Source organism: Ranitomeya imitator, chromosome 7 (genome assembly GCF_032444005.1).
Source record: "Ranitomeya imitator isolate aRanImi1 chromosome 7, aRanImi1.pri, whole genome shotgun sequence".
Lineage (NCBI taxonomy): Eukaryota > Metazoa > Chordata > Amphibia > Anura > Dendrobatidae > Ranitomeya > Ranitomeya imitator.
Genome location: NC_091288.1, coordinates 74,160,122 through 74,176,575, shown reverse-complemented (window position 1 = coordinate 74,176,575; position 16,454 = coordinate 74,160,122). Strand labels below are relative to the sequence as shown.

Here is a 16,454-nt window from a genome sequence, read left to right as displayed (position 1 = left end):
TAAGCAGAGGTCAGAATCTGAAAAGTCTCAATACTAGTTGCATGCATAGACATTTAACCACCATGCATTTGAAAGCTTGGACTAACTACCAAACGTCCCTTAAGGTTGTTGCACCCTCGGCCAATGAAGCTAGTCATCAACGCAACATCCCTTCCGGCAGTGTAGGACCACCATTTAGCGCACCACCTGCTGTATCTGTGCAGGTATCTTTGCCAGGCCAAAGCAGTCAGGGTCAGGGAATCACCAGTTTCGTAGTAGGAAACACTGCATCTAGGGCACCGGCGGCAACAATACCATCTCCCACCGTCTCTCAGTCTGCCATGTCCACCGGCACCCCCGCTAGTTCCACGATCTCCAGCTCTCCAGTCCAGCTCACCCTACATGAGACTATGGTTAGAAAAAGGAAATACTTAGCCTCGCATCCGCGTACACAGGGTTTGAACGCCCACATAGCTAGACTAATCTCGTTAGAGATGATGCCCTACCGGTTAGTTGAAAGCGAAGCTTTCAAAGACCTGATGGACTACGCTGTACCACGCTACGAGCTACCCAGTCGACACTTTTTTTCCAGAAAAGCCATCCCAGCCCTCCACCAGCATGTTAAAGAGCGCATCGTCCATGCACTCAGGCAATCTGTGAGCACAAAGGTGCACCTGACAACAGATGCATGGACCAGTAGGCATGGCCAGGGACGTTACGTGTCCATCACGGCACACTGGGTAAATGTGGTGGATTCAGGGTCCACAGGGGACAGCAAGTTTGGGACAGTTCTGCCTAGCCCACGGTCTAGTAAACAGTTGTCTGTAGCCGTTCGCACCCCCTCCTCCTCCTCCTCCTCGTCCTCCTGCAGAAGCAAGAGCTCGTCCACAGACCGCAGTCGCACAAACACTCCATCCGCACCTGCCACTGTTGCACACCAGGTCTCCCATTATGGGGCAGCTACTGGCATACGTCAGCAGGCTGTATTGGCTATGAAGTGTTTGGGCGACAATAGACACACCGCGGAAGTTCTGTCCGAGTTCTTGCAGCAAGAAACGCAGTCGTGGCTGGGCACTGTAGATCTTGAGGCAGGCAAGGTAGTGAGTGATAACGGAAGGAATTTCATGGCTGCCATCTCCCTTTCCCAACTGAAACACATTCCTTGCCTGGCTCACACCTTAAACCTGGTGGTGCAGTGCTTCCTGAAAAGTTATCCGGGGTTATCCGACCTGCTCCTCAAAGTGCGTGGACTTTGCGCACATATCCGCCGTTCGCCTGTACACTCCAGCCGTATGCAGACCTATCAGCGTTCTTTGAACCTTCCCCAGCATCGCCTAATCATAGACGTTGCAACAAGGTGGAACTCAACACTGCACATGCTTCAGAGACTGTGCGAACAGAGGCGGGCTGTTATGTTTTTGTGGGAGGATACACATACACGGGCAGGCAGTAGGATGGCAGACATGGAGTTGTCAGGTGTGCAGTGGTCGAAGATTCAAGACATGTGTCAAGTCCTTCAGTGTTTTGAGGAATGCACACGGCTGGTTAGTGCAGACAACGCCATAATAAGCATGAGCATCCCCCTAATGCGTCTGCTGATGCAAAGTTTGACGCACATAAAGGATCAGGCGTCTGCACCAGAGGAAGAGGAAAGCCTTGATGACAGTCAGCGATTGTCTGGTCAGGGCAGTGTACATGACGAGGTACCGGGCGAAGAGGAGGTGGAGGATGAGGAGGATGATGGGGATGAGTATATTTTTAATGAGGAAGCTTTCCCGGGGGCACGGGAAATTGGTGGCGTGGCAAGGCCGGGTTCTGGTTTTTTGAGGGACACAAGTGACGTAGATTTGCCTGCAACTGCCCCTCAACCAAGCACAACCGCAGATTTGACAACGGGAACTTTGGCCCACATGGCGGATTATGCCTTGCGTATCCTCAAAAGGGACACACGCATTACAAAAATGATGAACGATGACGATTACTGGTTGGCCTGCCTCCTTGATCCTCGCTATAAAGGCAAATTGCAAAATATTATGCCACATGAGAACTTGGAACTAATATTAGCAACAAAACAATCAACTCTTGTTGACCGTTTGCTTCTGGCATTCCCTGCACACAGCGCCCGTGATCGTTCTCACACGAGCTCCAGGGGCCAGCAGACCAGAGGTGTTAGAGGGGCAGAAATCAGAAGTGGCGTTGGCCAGAGGGGTTTTCTGACCAGGTTGTGGAGTGATTTTTCTATGACCGCAGACAGGACAGGTACTGCAGCATCAATTCAAAGTGACAGGAGACAACATTTGTCCAGTATGGTTACAAACTATTTTTCATCCCTTATCGACGTTCTCCCTCAACCGTCATTCCCATTTGATTACTGGGCATCCAAATTAGACACCTGGCCAGAATTGGCAGAATATGCATTGCAGGAGCTTGCTTGCCCGGCAGCTAGTGTCCTATCAGAAAGAGTATTCAGTGCTGCAGGTTCAATACTAACAGAAAAAAGGACTCGTCTGGCTACCCAAAATGTAGATGATCTAACCTTCATTAAAATGAACCACAACTGGATTTCAAAATCTTTTGCCCCACCCTGCCCGGCTGACACCTAGCTTTCCTATGAAAAGGTCTTGCCTGTGGACTATTCTGAATGACTTTTCCAATCTCGTAATTTTCTTCACCTGATTGTCCAGCATACGACATGTTTCCACCTCACGAAATGGCCAAACTCCCCACACGGGGCCGTGCTATCGCCACTTTGCGCTTGGACCCTTGAGAGTGCTGTTTGTCTGAAGAGGTGGGTGTGGCCGCTTTTGGTCGACGGCACTGCCACTGGGTCCCTCATAGTACAATAAAGTGTCTCTGGCGGTGGTGGTGCGCACCCAACGTCAGACACACCGTTGTAATATGAGGGGCCCTGTGCCTGTAACGCCGGCCACAAGACAGTTCCCCCCCCCCAGCTCAAACAGTGCTCTACCACTAGCAAAATTATCTCTCACAGCTTCACCAATGTGTAGTCTAGGCGCTGACATCCTTCAATGCCTGGCACTGACAATACCATTGTTTTGACATTTTTGTTATGTTAGGCCTTCGAAGCCTGTCTGCGGTCCCTTCTTTCTACAACTACTACACTGACCAGGCCACTGCTGGCCGTGTTACCCTGGAACCAATTTAAAAGTGCCTACAGTCAGCCCAATTTTGTTATGTTAGGCCTTCGAAGACTGTCTGCCGTCACTCCTTCCACTAGACTTCCACTGACCATACACTGCTGCCCATGTACCCCTGGAACCAATTTAAAGTGCCTACAGCCAGCCCAATTTTGTTATGTTAGGCCTTGGAAGCCTGTCTGCGGTCACTCCTTCCACTAGACTTCCACTGACCAGACCACTGCTGCCCGTGTACCCCTGGAACCAATTTAAAAGTGCCTACAGCCAGCCCAAGTTTGTTATGTTAGGCCTTGGAAGCCTGTCTGCGGTCACTCCTTCCACTAGGCCTCCACTGACCACACCACTGCTGTCCGTGTACCCCTGGAACCAATTTAAAATTGCCTACAGCCATGTGTTATTATTTTAGGCCTTCGATGCCTGTCTGCGGTCACTCCTTCCACTAGGCCTCCACTGACCACACCACTGCTGTCCGTGTACCCCTGGAACCAATTTAAAATTGCCTACAGCCAGCCCAATTTTTTTATTTTAGGCCTTCGATGCCTGTCTGCGGTCACTCCTTCCACTAGGCCTCCACTGACCACACCACTGCTGTCCGTGTACCCCTGGAACCAATTTAAAATTGCCTACAGCCATGTGTTATTATTTTAGGCCTTCGATGCCTGTCTGCGGTCACTCCTTCCACTAGGCCTCCACTGACCACACCACTGCTGCCCGTGTACCCCTGGAACCAATTTAAAATTGCCTACAGCCAGCCCAATTTTTTTATTTTAGGCCTTCGATGCCTGTCTGCGGTCCATTCTTTCAACTACTACTACACTGACCAGGTCACTGCTGCCCGTGTACCCCTGGAACCAATTTAAAATTGCCTACAGCCATGTGTTATTATTTTAGGCCTTCGATGCCTGTCTGCGGTCACTCCTTCCACTAGGCCTCCACTGACCACACCACTGCTGTCCGTGTACCCCTGGAACCAATTTAAAATTGCCTACAGCCATGTGTTTTTATTTTAGGCCTTCGATGCCTGTCTGCGGTCCATTCTTTCAACTACTACTACACTGACCAGGGCACTGCTGGCCGTGTTACCCTGGAACCAATTTAAAAGTGCCTACAGTCAGCCCAATTTTGTTATGTTAGGCCTTGGAAGCCTGTCTGCGGTCACTCCTTCCACTAGGCCTCCACTGACCACACCACTGCTGTCCGTGTACCCCTGGAACCAATTTAAAATTGCCTACAGCCATGTGTTATTATTTTAGGCCTTCGATGCCTGTCTGCGGTCACTCCTTCCACTAGGCCTCCACTGACCACACCACTGCTGTCCGTGTACCCCTGGAACCAATTTAAAATTGCCTACAGCCATGTGTTTTTATTTTAGGCCTTCGATGCCTGTCTGCGGTCCATTCTTTCAACTACTACTACACTGACCAGGGCACTGCTGGCCGTGTTACCCTGGAACCAATTTAAAAGTGCCTACAGTCAGCCCAATTTTGTTATGTTAGGCCTTGGAAGCCTGTCTGCGGTCACTCCTTCCACTAGGCCTCCACTGACCACACCACTGCTGTCCGTGTACCCCTGGAACCAATTTAAAATTGCCTACAGCCATGTGTTATTATTTTAGGCCTTCGATGCCTGTCTGCGGTCACTCCTTCCACTAGGCCTCCACTGACCACACCACTGCTGTCCGTGTACCCCTGGAACCAATTTAAAATTGCCTACAGCCATGTGTTTTTATTTTAGGCCTTCGATGCCTGTCTGCGGTCCATTCTTTCAACTACTACTACACTGACCAGGGCACTGCTGGCCGTGTTACCCTGGAACCAATTTAAAAGTGCCTACAGTCAGCCCAATTTTGTTATGTTAGGCCTTCGAAGACTGTCTGCCGTCACTCCTTCCACTAGACTTCCACTGACCATACACTGCTGCCCATGTACCCCTGGAACCAATTTAAAGTGCCTACAGCCAGCCCAATTTTGTTATGTTAGGCCTTCGAAGCCTGTCTGCGGTCACTCCTTCCACTAGACTTCCACTGACCAGACCACTGCTGCCCGTGTACCCCTGGAACCAATTTAAAAGTGCCTACAGCCAGCCCAAGTTTGTTATGTTAGGCCTTGGAAGCCTGTCTGCGGTCACTCCTTCCACTAGACTTCCACTGACCAGACCACTGCTGCCCGTGTACCCCTGGAACCAATTTAAAAGTGCCTACAGCCAGCCCAAGTTTGTTATGTTAGGCCTTCGAAGCCTGTCTGCGGTCCATTCTTTCAACTACTACTACACTGACCAGGTCACTGCTGCCCGTGTACCCCTGGAACCAATTTAAAAGTGCCTACAGCCAGCCCAAGTTTGTTATGTTAGGCCTTGGAAGCCTGTCTGCGGTCACTCCTTCCACTAGACTTCCACTGACCAGACCACTGCTGCCCGTGTACCCCTGGAACCAATTTAAAAGTGCCTACAGCCAGCCCAAGTTTGTTATGTTAGGCCTTGGAAGCCTGTCTGCGGTCACTCCTTCCACTAGGCCTCCACTGACCACACCACTGCTGTCCGTGTACCCCTGGAACCAATTTAAAATTGCCTACAGCCAGCCCAATTTTTTTATTTTAGGCCTTCGATGCCTGTCTGCGGTCCATTCTTTCAACTACTACTACACTGACCAGGTCACTGCTGCCCGTGTACCCCTGGAACCAATTTAAAATTGCCTACAGCCATGTGTTATTATTTTAGGCCTTCGATGCCTGTCTGCGGTCACTCCTTCCACTAGGCCTCCACTGACCACACCACTGCTGTCCGTGTACCCCTGGAACCAATTTAAAATTGCCTACAGCCATGTGTTATTATTTTAGGCCTTCGATGCCTGTCTGCGGTCACTCCTTCCACTAGGCCTCCACTGACCACACCACTGCTGCCCGTGTACCCCTGGAACCAATTTAAAATTGCCTACAGCCAGCCCAATTTTTTTATTTTAGGCCTTCGATGCCTGTCTGCGGTCCATTCTTTCAACTACTACTACACTGACCAGGTCACTGCTGCCCGTGTACCCCTGGAACCAATTTAAAATTGCCTACAGCCATGTGTTATTATTTTAGGCCTTCGATGCCTGTCTGCGGTCACTCCTTCCACTAGGCCTCCACTGACCACACCACTGCTGTCCGTGTACCCCTGGAACCAATTTAAAATTGCCTACAGCCATGTGTTATTATTTTAGGCCTTCGATGCCTGTCTGCGGTCACTCCTTCCACTAGGCCTCCACTGACCACACCACTGCTGCCCGTGTACCCCTGGAACCAATTTAAAATTGCCTACAGCCAGCCCAATTTTTTTATTTTAGGCCTTCGATGCCTGTCTGCGGTCCATTCTTTCAACTACTACTACACTGACCAGGTCACTGCTGCCCGTGTACCCCTGGAACCAATTTAAAATTGCCTACAGCCATGTGTTATTATTTTAGGCCTTCGATGCCTGTCTGCGGTCACTCCTTCCACTAGGCCTCCACTGACCACACCACTGCTGTCCGTGTACCCCTGGAACCAATTTAAAATTGCCTACAGCCATGTGTTTTTATTTTAGGCCTTCGATGCCTGTCTGCGGTCCATTCTTTCAACTACTACTACACTGACCAGGGCACTGCTGGCCGTGTACCCCTGGAACCAACATCAGAAAATATAAAAATAAGTATTTTGCTTATAAAAAAGAAAATACTGGTGAGATATCAAATGCAGACATTTTGACATTAAAAACAAACAAACAGCTAAAATCTGGTACAGTACTAAAAATGGCCACCAGCTACAATTACTTTCTCCTGCAAGTAGTTAACTGAAAGGTTTTTTAAATTGAAAACACACATATGGCATCCACCGAGTGTTGTCCTGTCGCGTCTTCTTTATATTATTGCCGAGAAGATGCAAAATAATGAAAATAATAAAATCATTAATTACCAAAATAATAGAGAAAGTCAACACCACATTGCAAATAAACATTCATTCCAAATAAAGAAGCAGGGCGCGTCCGAGGGTGAGTATATACCTAATAAGAATCTAATCACCCTCGGACGCGCAATGCTTATTTCCAACAGCCTTCCTTCCTAAGAATCATCCCTTCCGTGGTGTAGAGAGACGTTGTGTTACACTCCAAGGTGTTCCCCAGGTTGCCTTTCCTGAGCTTCGATCTACCGGCTCTCGTTTAGTAGTTGTTGGATACTACGCTGCATTAGGCCTTCAAATTGGGTATGGGGTGTAGAGAGATGGTGTGTTCCACTCCAAGGTGTTCCCCAGGTTGCCTTTCCTGAGCTTCGATCTTCCGGCTCTCGTTTAGTAGTTCTTGGAAACTACACTGCATTAGGCCTACAAATTGGGTATGGGGTGTAGAGAGAGGGTGTGTTACACTCCAAGGTGTTCCCCAGGTTGCCTTTCCTGAGCTTCGATATTCCGGCTCTCGTTTAGTAGTTGTCGGAAACTACGCTGCATTAGGCCTACAAATTGGGTATGGGGTGTAGAGAGAGGGTTTGTTACACTCCAAGGTGTTCCCCAGGTTGCCTTTCCTGAGCTTCGATCTTCCGGCTCTCGTTTAGTAGTTGTTGGAAACTACGCTGCATTAGGCCTTCAAATTGGGTATGGGGTGTAGCGAGAGGGTGTGTTACACTCCAAGGTGTTCCCCAGGTTGCCTTTCCTGAGCTTCGATCTTCCGGCTCTCGTTTAGTAGTTCTTGGAAACTACACTGCATTAGACCTTCAAATTGGGTATGGGGTGTAGAGAGAGGGTGTGTTACACTCTAAGGTGTTCCCCAGGTTTCCTTGCCATTGCTTCGGTCTTCCGACTCTCGTTTAGTAGTTGTAGAAAAGTACACTGCATTAGGCCATACAAAATGGGTATGGGGTGGAGAGAGATGGTGTGTTACACTCCAAGGTGTTCCCCAGGTTGCCTTTCCTGAGCTTCTATCTTCAGGCTCTCATTAAATTGTGGTTAAATGGAACAACTGCATTTGGCGTACTAGTTGGTTTGGGGCCTACTATCGGTGTCTGCCACTCCTTGCTGTTCTCCTCCACTGAACAAAGCTGTGCCGCCTGTTTACTACGGTTGCCAATTTTGAACTGCATTTCGACTACTTACTGATTTGGCCCTACTCTCTGTGTCAGCCTCTCATTCCAGTTGTCCTCCACTGCAATGCCCCCTGGTTATTCCTGTGTTACCAATTTTGAACTGCATTTAGCCCACTTTCTTCTTTGGGCCTATATCTGTGTTTCCACTTCATCGTGCCCATTGCCCAGCCAGTGATAGATGAGTCTGCTGGTACATTGACCCATAACGCAACATTCCCCGTGCACGCTACACAACAACATTGTGACCCTGCTGAAAGTCAGGTTGCTCTTCCCGCATACCATACCACCTTACACGGGGACAAAGAGGAAGGTGCAGATGAAAGTGCAGGTTCCTTCATCAGGTGGGGGGAGGAATACTAGTTGGCGACGTCACTGGCACAGGGCCTCTCATAGTACGCTAAAGTGTTGCTGCCGGTGGGAGGCGCCCCCGCCGTGCAAACACACCGCTGTACTTTGAGGGGCCCTGTGCCAGTGCCAATGCCAACGAGTGGGCCCCCCCTGCTTGCTCAGGTTCACAGCACTTGCAAAGTTGAAATACTTACCTCTCCCTGCTCCACTGCCGTGACGTGGTCCAGATTTCCTGGGCCCACTAATTACTTGAACCAGCCCTACCCCCCACAACTTTAGCCAAATGACCCCCAATTTCAAATGCCTTCCAATTATTATAAGGTAAATTACGCTTGACAAGCTTCATTAAGAAGAATGGATGGTTTTGACATTAAAATGGGCACTCTAGGTGTTTTCCTGGCCCCCACTCACTGCCGACTATGCTGCCCCATTGACTTGCATTGGGTTTCGTGTTTCGGTCGATCCCGACTTTACGTCATAATCGGCCGATTTCACTCGACCCGACTTTGGACATAGTCGGGTTTCGCAAAACCCGGCTCGACTCTAAAAAGGTCAAGGTCGCTCAACTCTAGTTGCTACATATAGGAAATTTACAGGGACCTTAGTTTTAAAAAAAAAAAATTGTGTTTATTTTTGGAACTTCTTTATATTACTCAGTTTGTTAAAATTATCTTTAAATCAGCATTGACACCCACCACATCTAGAGAGTCATAGACGTTCTTTACTATGGCTGTAACAATCGCACCACTCACAGGGTTGTGACCCGACCTGAGCCCTGACACAAGTCTCTTATAAGCAAGTTTTACAAGCAAGCACACATTACAATATGCTAGCCTTGCTCGCAGCATCATGTATGCAAGCAGGGGAGCTTTTCAGAATGTGGTGATGGTAAGAGGCTGGCAGAGGCTACCGTATAAAGTAATTGCTGGATGACTGCACACTGTTGGCTCCCCTGTAATTGTATAGAAAGCCTGCCGGCTGCTTGTTGATTATGCTGCCCGCAGCAATGTCTTGCTTGCACACAGAGGATGGCTCCAGACATTTCTGAAGCTATCTTACTAAACAGCTCCTGCATCTGGGGCTTGTATTAATTGTGTGCTTGCCACTAAAACAACCCCCAAACCAAATAAATGTAAACGGTTACTAAACACAGAATTTCTGCGACACATTTTTCATATGTGCATTTGGTAACATCTACTGAATAAAACGAACTGCATAGCTGACTGTGACAAATACACCCAACAGTGAATCACGACTAAGGACGCTAAATAGGGAGCTAAGAAATATAACAACGTGGTATTTTTTTTACATTTGACAGCATTTCTATTTAAAGCATTGAACTTTCCATATTCTCTCCAATAGTATGGTTTTTGAATTATAACACCTTAAGACTGCTGTCTATCAAACAAGGAAACATGTCAGCCATATGCTAAAGCTAATGGAGCTCTACATACAGTAGATGAATAATATACCTGGAAAAACTTCATTTGCTACATAACTGCGTGCACAGTTTAACCCCAAATAAAAACTAGTTATTGAAACTTTATGTCACGGGGATACCACGACAGAGTATGGTCAGACGATCGCAGTGTCTGGTGACACATACACGTACAGTAGTTAGAATAGCTTCACTGTCCTATTAGCAGTTTTGGCTTTTTTTGCTCTGGTGCTACAAGAGTTAAACGGCTTAGTTAGATTCCTGGAGTTCTGTGTCTTGGGTTCTATCAGCTGTTCTGAGTTTGTTACTCCCAGCAGGTATGAGAACAATCTTCCTTGCTTCTGACCTTGCCAGTGATAGTTACCACTACCTGGTTTGGAGTTGAAAGAGAAATTCAGTGTTTGGACAGTTGGAGAATTTTTCAGGATATTGCTGAGAGTGGAGTTGGTTTGCATGTTTTTCTTTATCCTTTCCCATTTGAGTTCTCTTTCTTACTATTCCTCCTCTGTTTCCCACTCTGTTGTTTAGTTAGTGTTCTGGTGTGATTGCAGTTTTCTTTTAACCCTGACTGTTTACCCCTGTCTGGCTAATGTTTGCCTATATACTTTGGCCTCACACTTCCCTTGGTGGGGGAGGGAACAGATAAGAGTAAGATAGGAGTATAGCAAGGTACAAAACCCCAACATCTCCACCATCCAGGGTAATCGGGGGACAAGGATAGCCCCTAGTTCAAGGGATTGGGTAGGCGCCCACAGTCCTTTGACACTGCGTCACACTTTAACAGCAAGTATAACACTGCATTAACATAAACCTACATAACTGTCACTGAATATATGCAATATTAGACACTTTACACACATTGTTTTTAACAAAAAACTTAGATATTTTATAGATTAATTAATATTAATTAACTTTTCTAAAAGTATGTCTATGTTATTCACAATTCCAAGGAGAAAACTATGACAAAACATGTATATAGTTCTACTCAGAACTATAACAATCGGTCAAATTGATTTATAGACAAGCAATATGAAATACCTAATAACTTAGTAAATACACTTTATAGATCAAGTAACCCAATAGGTTCTTAGGTCTTATTTTTGGCACCTTGCATTTAGTACTGGTCAAAAATGTGGACACACCTGTTCATGCAATGGTTTTCCTAGTTCTTATTAGATTGTGCACATTCTAGATTCAGATTTAAGGCAGCAAAACAACAAAGTAACACGTATAAGATAAGGAGTAAAAAACAGGTGTGTAACAAATCAGAATATGTGCTAAATCTTAGATTCCTCAATGCACTCTTTTTTTACAGCTTCATCAGGTTGTCATCTGGAATTGCTTGCCAGCAGACTTGAAGGAGTTCCCAGAGGTGCTGAGCACTTGTTGGCTACCTTGAACCATGTCAACTTACTTGAGGTAGGGAGATTGTGTAACACAAGTCATCTGCCACAGTGCTGCTTCACTTTCCTTCTTAATAACATAGCCCTTACATAACCTGGAGGTGTTTTGGATCAATTTCCAGAGGCAACACAAATAATGGTCCCAGTATGTGCAACCTAGATGAGATAACATGTCTTTGCAGAATGCTGTGGTAGCCATGCTGGGTAATTTTCCTAGAATTTGAAATAAATCACCAACAATGTCCTCCTTGCTTCACAGTGGACACCACACATCTGCCCATCTTTTATGCATCTCACAAAAACATAGTGGTTGGTACCAAATATCTGAAAAATTGATTAATCAGACCACAGTACAGATTTCCACTGATCTAATGTCCAGTTCTGATGATGCTTAGTCAAAACAAGTCTTGTCTTGTTTGTAGTCCTCAGTAGTGGCTTCTTTACAGAAGTTCAACCATAAAAGCCTACTTCTCACTGTCTCTCCTAGTCAGTGAATGTTGAGATGTGTCACCTCATTGATGTACGTGCATCATTTACGAGGATTGTTATCTGAGGTGCAGGCAATATGTTATTCTGAGGCTGGTAACTCTGTTGAACTGATCCTCTGCAGCAGAGGTAATTGTTAGTCTTTCTTTTCTGGGGTGGTAGTCATGAGAGCCAGTTTCATCATAGTGATTGATGGTTTACATCACTGCAGTTGAGGATTACTTGAAGGTTCTAGCAATTTTTCACATTGACTAACCTTCATGTGTTAAAGCAGGGGGGACATATCATTGGTGCAACCTGTGTGGACCACAGGGGCTCATGAGGTAAGGGGGCCTATTTCTACCTCCAAAGCAAGTGAAATTGTGCATTTTTAGGAACTCTTGGGCTGCAAATAGCCCATATATTGTTCTTGCACAGGGGTACTTTTCTGTCTGTGTCTGCTAGTGTCATGAAGTAATGATGAACTGTTGTCTCTTCATTTATTTGAGTGGTTCTTTCCATATTCTGGCTCAGAATAGTTGGGGAACAGGGCTCAACACTTTATGGAGTTGTGTACCAACATGGCCTCTGCAAGACACACCTGATATCACAAACACTTTCCAAAGGCAGGGAACTCCAGAAATTAACTCTTCAGGATTCATATCTGTTAATTGGAAGTCATTCCAGGTGATTACCTGATAAAGCTGCTGGCTCCAATGCCAATGGGGGAGGGAGTAGAGCTGTCATCAGATTAAAAGGGGTTTTTTTTTAGAAATCAAAGCGTAATATACACATTACGATTTGTTTCACTTGCGTTTCTTTAAAAATGTGGATTTCTCTGGAATAAGATATCAGATTGTAGATATCAATGTATCATTTTGTTCATCTAAATATGATCTCCTTGCCCATACAGACGGCTTAGGAGGGTTGATCCTAATGACATATTCCCTTTAATGAAGGAGCAATTTGGAGCACGATATGCCGAATTCATGCACATGCCTTTTTATTTATTGCATGCTGTAATCTATAATATAACACTGGGAGCGTCACTCTGTCCGAAGCCTTTATAGACTGCGCAGGCGCGATGCTCCTAGCGTTACATTATAGCCAGTGTCAGGAAAAAAAATGGTGCCGGAAAGCAAGGACTGCCGGGAGCAGGGGGACATTTATGATCCGTAACCCAGACGTGGGGACACCGTGGACATGATTGCGCCCTGATGATGCTGTGGCAGTTCATGCCACAGCAATTTGTTACTTACGCCACCTGATTCCTTTCCGCCGCCATTTCTTGGTCCTCCTGCTGCCGGAATCGGCCCCCGCGCAGTCCGCGCTTTCCGGCACCATTTTCTTGAAGACACACTGAAGTGTGTCTTCAAGAAAATGGCACCGGAAAGCGTAGGCTGCGCAGGCGCCGATTCCGGCAGCAGGAGGACCAAGAAAATGGCGGCGGAAAGGAATCAGGTAGCGTGTGCACAGGATCCGCACATGACAGAACGGGGGTGCAGGATGGAAGCAGCACATGACAGGATGGGGACGCAGGATGGAGCAGCACATGACAGGATGGGGACGCAGGATGGAGCAGCTCATGACAGGATGGGGACGCAGGATGGAGCAGCACATGACAGGATGGGGACGCAGGATGGAGCAGCACATGACAGGATGGGGGCGCAGGATGGAGCAGCTCATGACAGGATGGAGACCATATACCAATATAAATGCTCGCCACCCAGGCATAGAACGGGTTCAATAGCTAGTACTGTATAACGCTCACAGACAGTATCCTTATAAAACCACTCATCCCACAAAATAAGACTTCATATTGTTGTTATTTTTTGTAATACAAATTATATAAAAAATACTGCTGAGATAAAAATTAGTCTTGAAATGGTTAAAGTTTTTACTGCCTAGTGGCTTCCTCACTTAGTGGTTGTCTTATCCATTTTAGAGGAAGTACAATGATTCACATTTATATTAGTCAGGTGTAAGTAACTATGGGGTTTAGCCATAAAAAATAATTTTTATTTAATTTTCAAAATGGAAATTGTGTATTTTAACAATACTTAAAACAGTTATTGCAAAGTTGCAAAGAAGCTGGAACATTACAGTCATACAAAGCAAAACGACTGACTGCTGGCAAATAAATAAAACTGCTGGCAAATAAAATAAAAACTCAGGGACTGTGAAAAAATGCCTTCCATATCTATACAGAAAAGAAATATATCTTGGTACCATGTTAGCCAGTAGATAGAAAAATATTTAGAATTGAGAGTCCTCAGTGGTTGATACCTTTTAATGGCTAACTGAAAAGATGGTAACAAATTGCAAGCTTTCGAGACTACACAGGTCTCTTCATCAGGCAAAAACTAAAACAAATTCTGAAGAATCACATATTATCCTTCTTATCCATGTTATTTCCTTTTTCTTTTTCTATGCCATGTTGTGCATAAATATGTGATATTGTTTTAGTCTTTGCCTGATGAAGAGACCTGTGTAGTCTCGAAAGCTTGCAATTTTTTACCATCTTTTCAGTTAGCCATTAAAAGGTATCAACCACTGAGGACTCTCAATTCTAAATATTCTTCCATATCTATTCATTCATACTGCTCATTTGTTACCTAATTCCAAGTCAAATTAGAAAAAAAAATTGCAACAATCCAGAAGCCGACCAGAGACATAAGATGGCTGTCACCCGAACGATGGCATGAGTGATTGACGGCAGCTATCTCCGCCGGCTATCCCTTACACTACAATGCTGATATAGCCGAGCGCTCCTACTTTCTCTTTGAGAGAGCCATCTTCATGTCTGGCTGCGGCTTATCTCCAGGAGGCAATAAGATCAGCAGTCCGAAATCAGACATGCCACATCAATATTTCCCCCAAATTTAAGTATTCCAAGGCTCCCATATATGTTAGGCTACGTTCACATTAGCGTTGCGCGCCGGTGCGTCGGCGATGCAACGCACGATGCACAAAAAACGCGCGCAAAAACGCTGCGTTTTGCGACGCGTGCGTAGTTTTTTGACGAAAATCGGACGCACGAAAAATGCAACTTGTTGCATTTTCTTGCGTCCGACGCTAGCGTCGGAGATGACGCACGTGTCGAAAAACGCACCCAAAAAAACGCACGCGTCCCCTATGTTAAACATAGGGGCGCGTCGCCGCTGCGTCGCCGACGCAACAGCGACGCACATTAGCGGAACGCTAATGTGAACGTAGCCTTAGACGGTTGGTATCAGCTGGTTCGGATGACTTTTGTCCATTGTGCATGGGAAGCTTAACATGTACCTCTACACATCTAGGCTAATAGGAAAGACAAGTGTTACCTTACTTCATCGGATGGACTTCAAGATCTGTAGTGCTCCTTTTTGTGTAATTGTGTTCTTATTTGAAATGCTCCTTATGAAAACAGGAAGGCTAAAAAGAGGAAATCAATTCTTAGTCAGTAATGAAGAAAGAACTGCTTCTGTACCTTACACTAAGTTATGGTGAACAACAATTAAGGGCAATTAAAACAGATTGTAATTACTGAGAAAGGTCACATCTTTATACTATATCAATGAAGAGACACGATTTTGCTTCAATTATTTTATCATCAGTCGTGGAAAACATTCCCTTGCCTATTCTATGATAGTAGGTACTTCTTTCTGATCATTTGTAGTGTTCTCCTGGGTAAAATAAATATACCATCTGTGAAGGTACTTTTAGCATTATTACATGGTCTGCCCATATGATCACCACTGGTCTGGATAGGGCTGCAATCAGGGCGGTTTAGGTGGTCTTATGGTTGGGGTAAACACAAATTATTAATAACGTGATATCTACTCTCACCTGTCAGTACTTATCTGTCCACCAATAGTCATTTCATGGGACCAATTAATAATGTTTTATTAATACATTAATGTCCAAGATTGGAGATGTAGAGTGGAGCTCTAATAATACATTAATGTCTAAAATGGGAGATGTAGAGTGGAGCACCAATAATACATTAATGTCCAAGTTGGTAGTTGTAAAGTGGAGCTCTTAAACTACATTAATGTCCAAGATGGGAGATGGAGAGTGGAGCTCTAATAATTCATTAATGTCCAAGATGGGAAATGTAGAGTGGAGCTCTAATAATACATTAATGTCCAAGATTGGAGATGTAGATTGGTGCTCTAATAATACATTAATGTCCAAGATGGGACATGTAGAGTGGAGCTCTAATAATACATAAATGACCAAGACGGGAGATGTAAAGTGGAGGTCTAATAATACATTAATGTTCAAGATTGGAGATGTAGAGTGGAGCTCTAATAATACATTAATGATCAAGAATGGAAATGTAGAGTGGAGCTCTAATAATACATTAATGTCCAAGATGGGAAATATAGAGTGGAGCTCTAATAATACAGGAATGTCCAAGGTGGGAGATGTAGAGTGGACCTCTAATAATACATTAAAGTCCAAGGTGGAAGATGTAGAGTGGAGCTCTAATAATACATTAATGGCCAAAATGGGAGATGTAGAGTGGAGCTCTAATAATACAAGAATGTCCAAGATGGGAGATGAAGAGTGGAGCTCTAATAATACAGGAATGT

General features: G+C 45.5%; 1 protein-coding gene across 2 annotated transcripts in view; it reads right to left on the bottom strand.

Annotated features, from left to right (window-relative positions):
- ITGB2 (integrin subunit beta 2) overlaps positions 1 to 15,261 on the bottom strand; it is a 220,890-nt gene extending 205,629 nt beyond the window's left edge. Inside the window, exon 1 of one of the 2 annotated variants that reach the window (XM_069733517.1) lies at positions 15,206 to 15,261. The gene's annotated coding sequence lies outside the window, so the exon portion shown is untranslated. Of the gene's footprint in view, positions 1 to 15,200 lie in introns of both variants that reach the window. The other variant, XM_069733518.1, reaches the window with a different exon arrangement.
- Between the last annotated feature and the right edge of the window lie 1,193 nt (positions 15,262 to 16,454).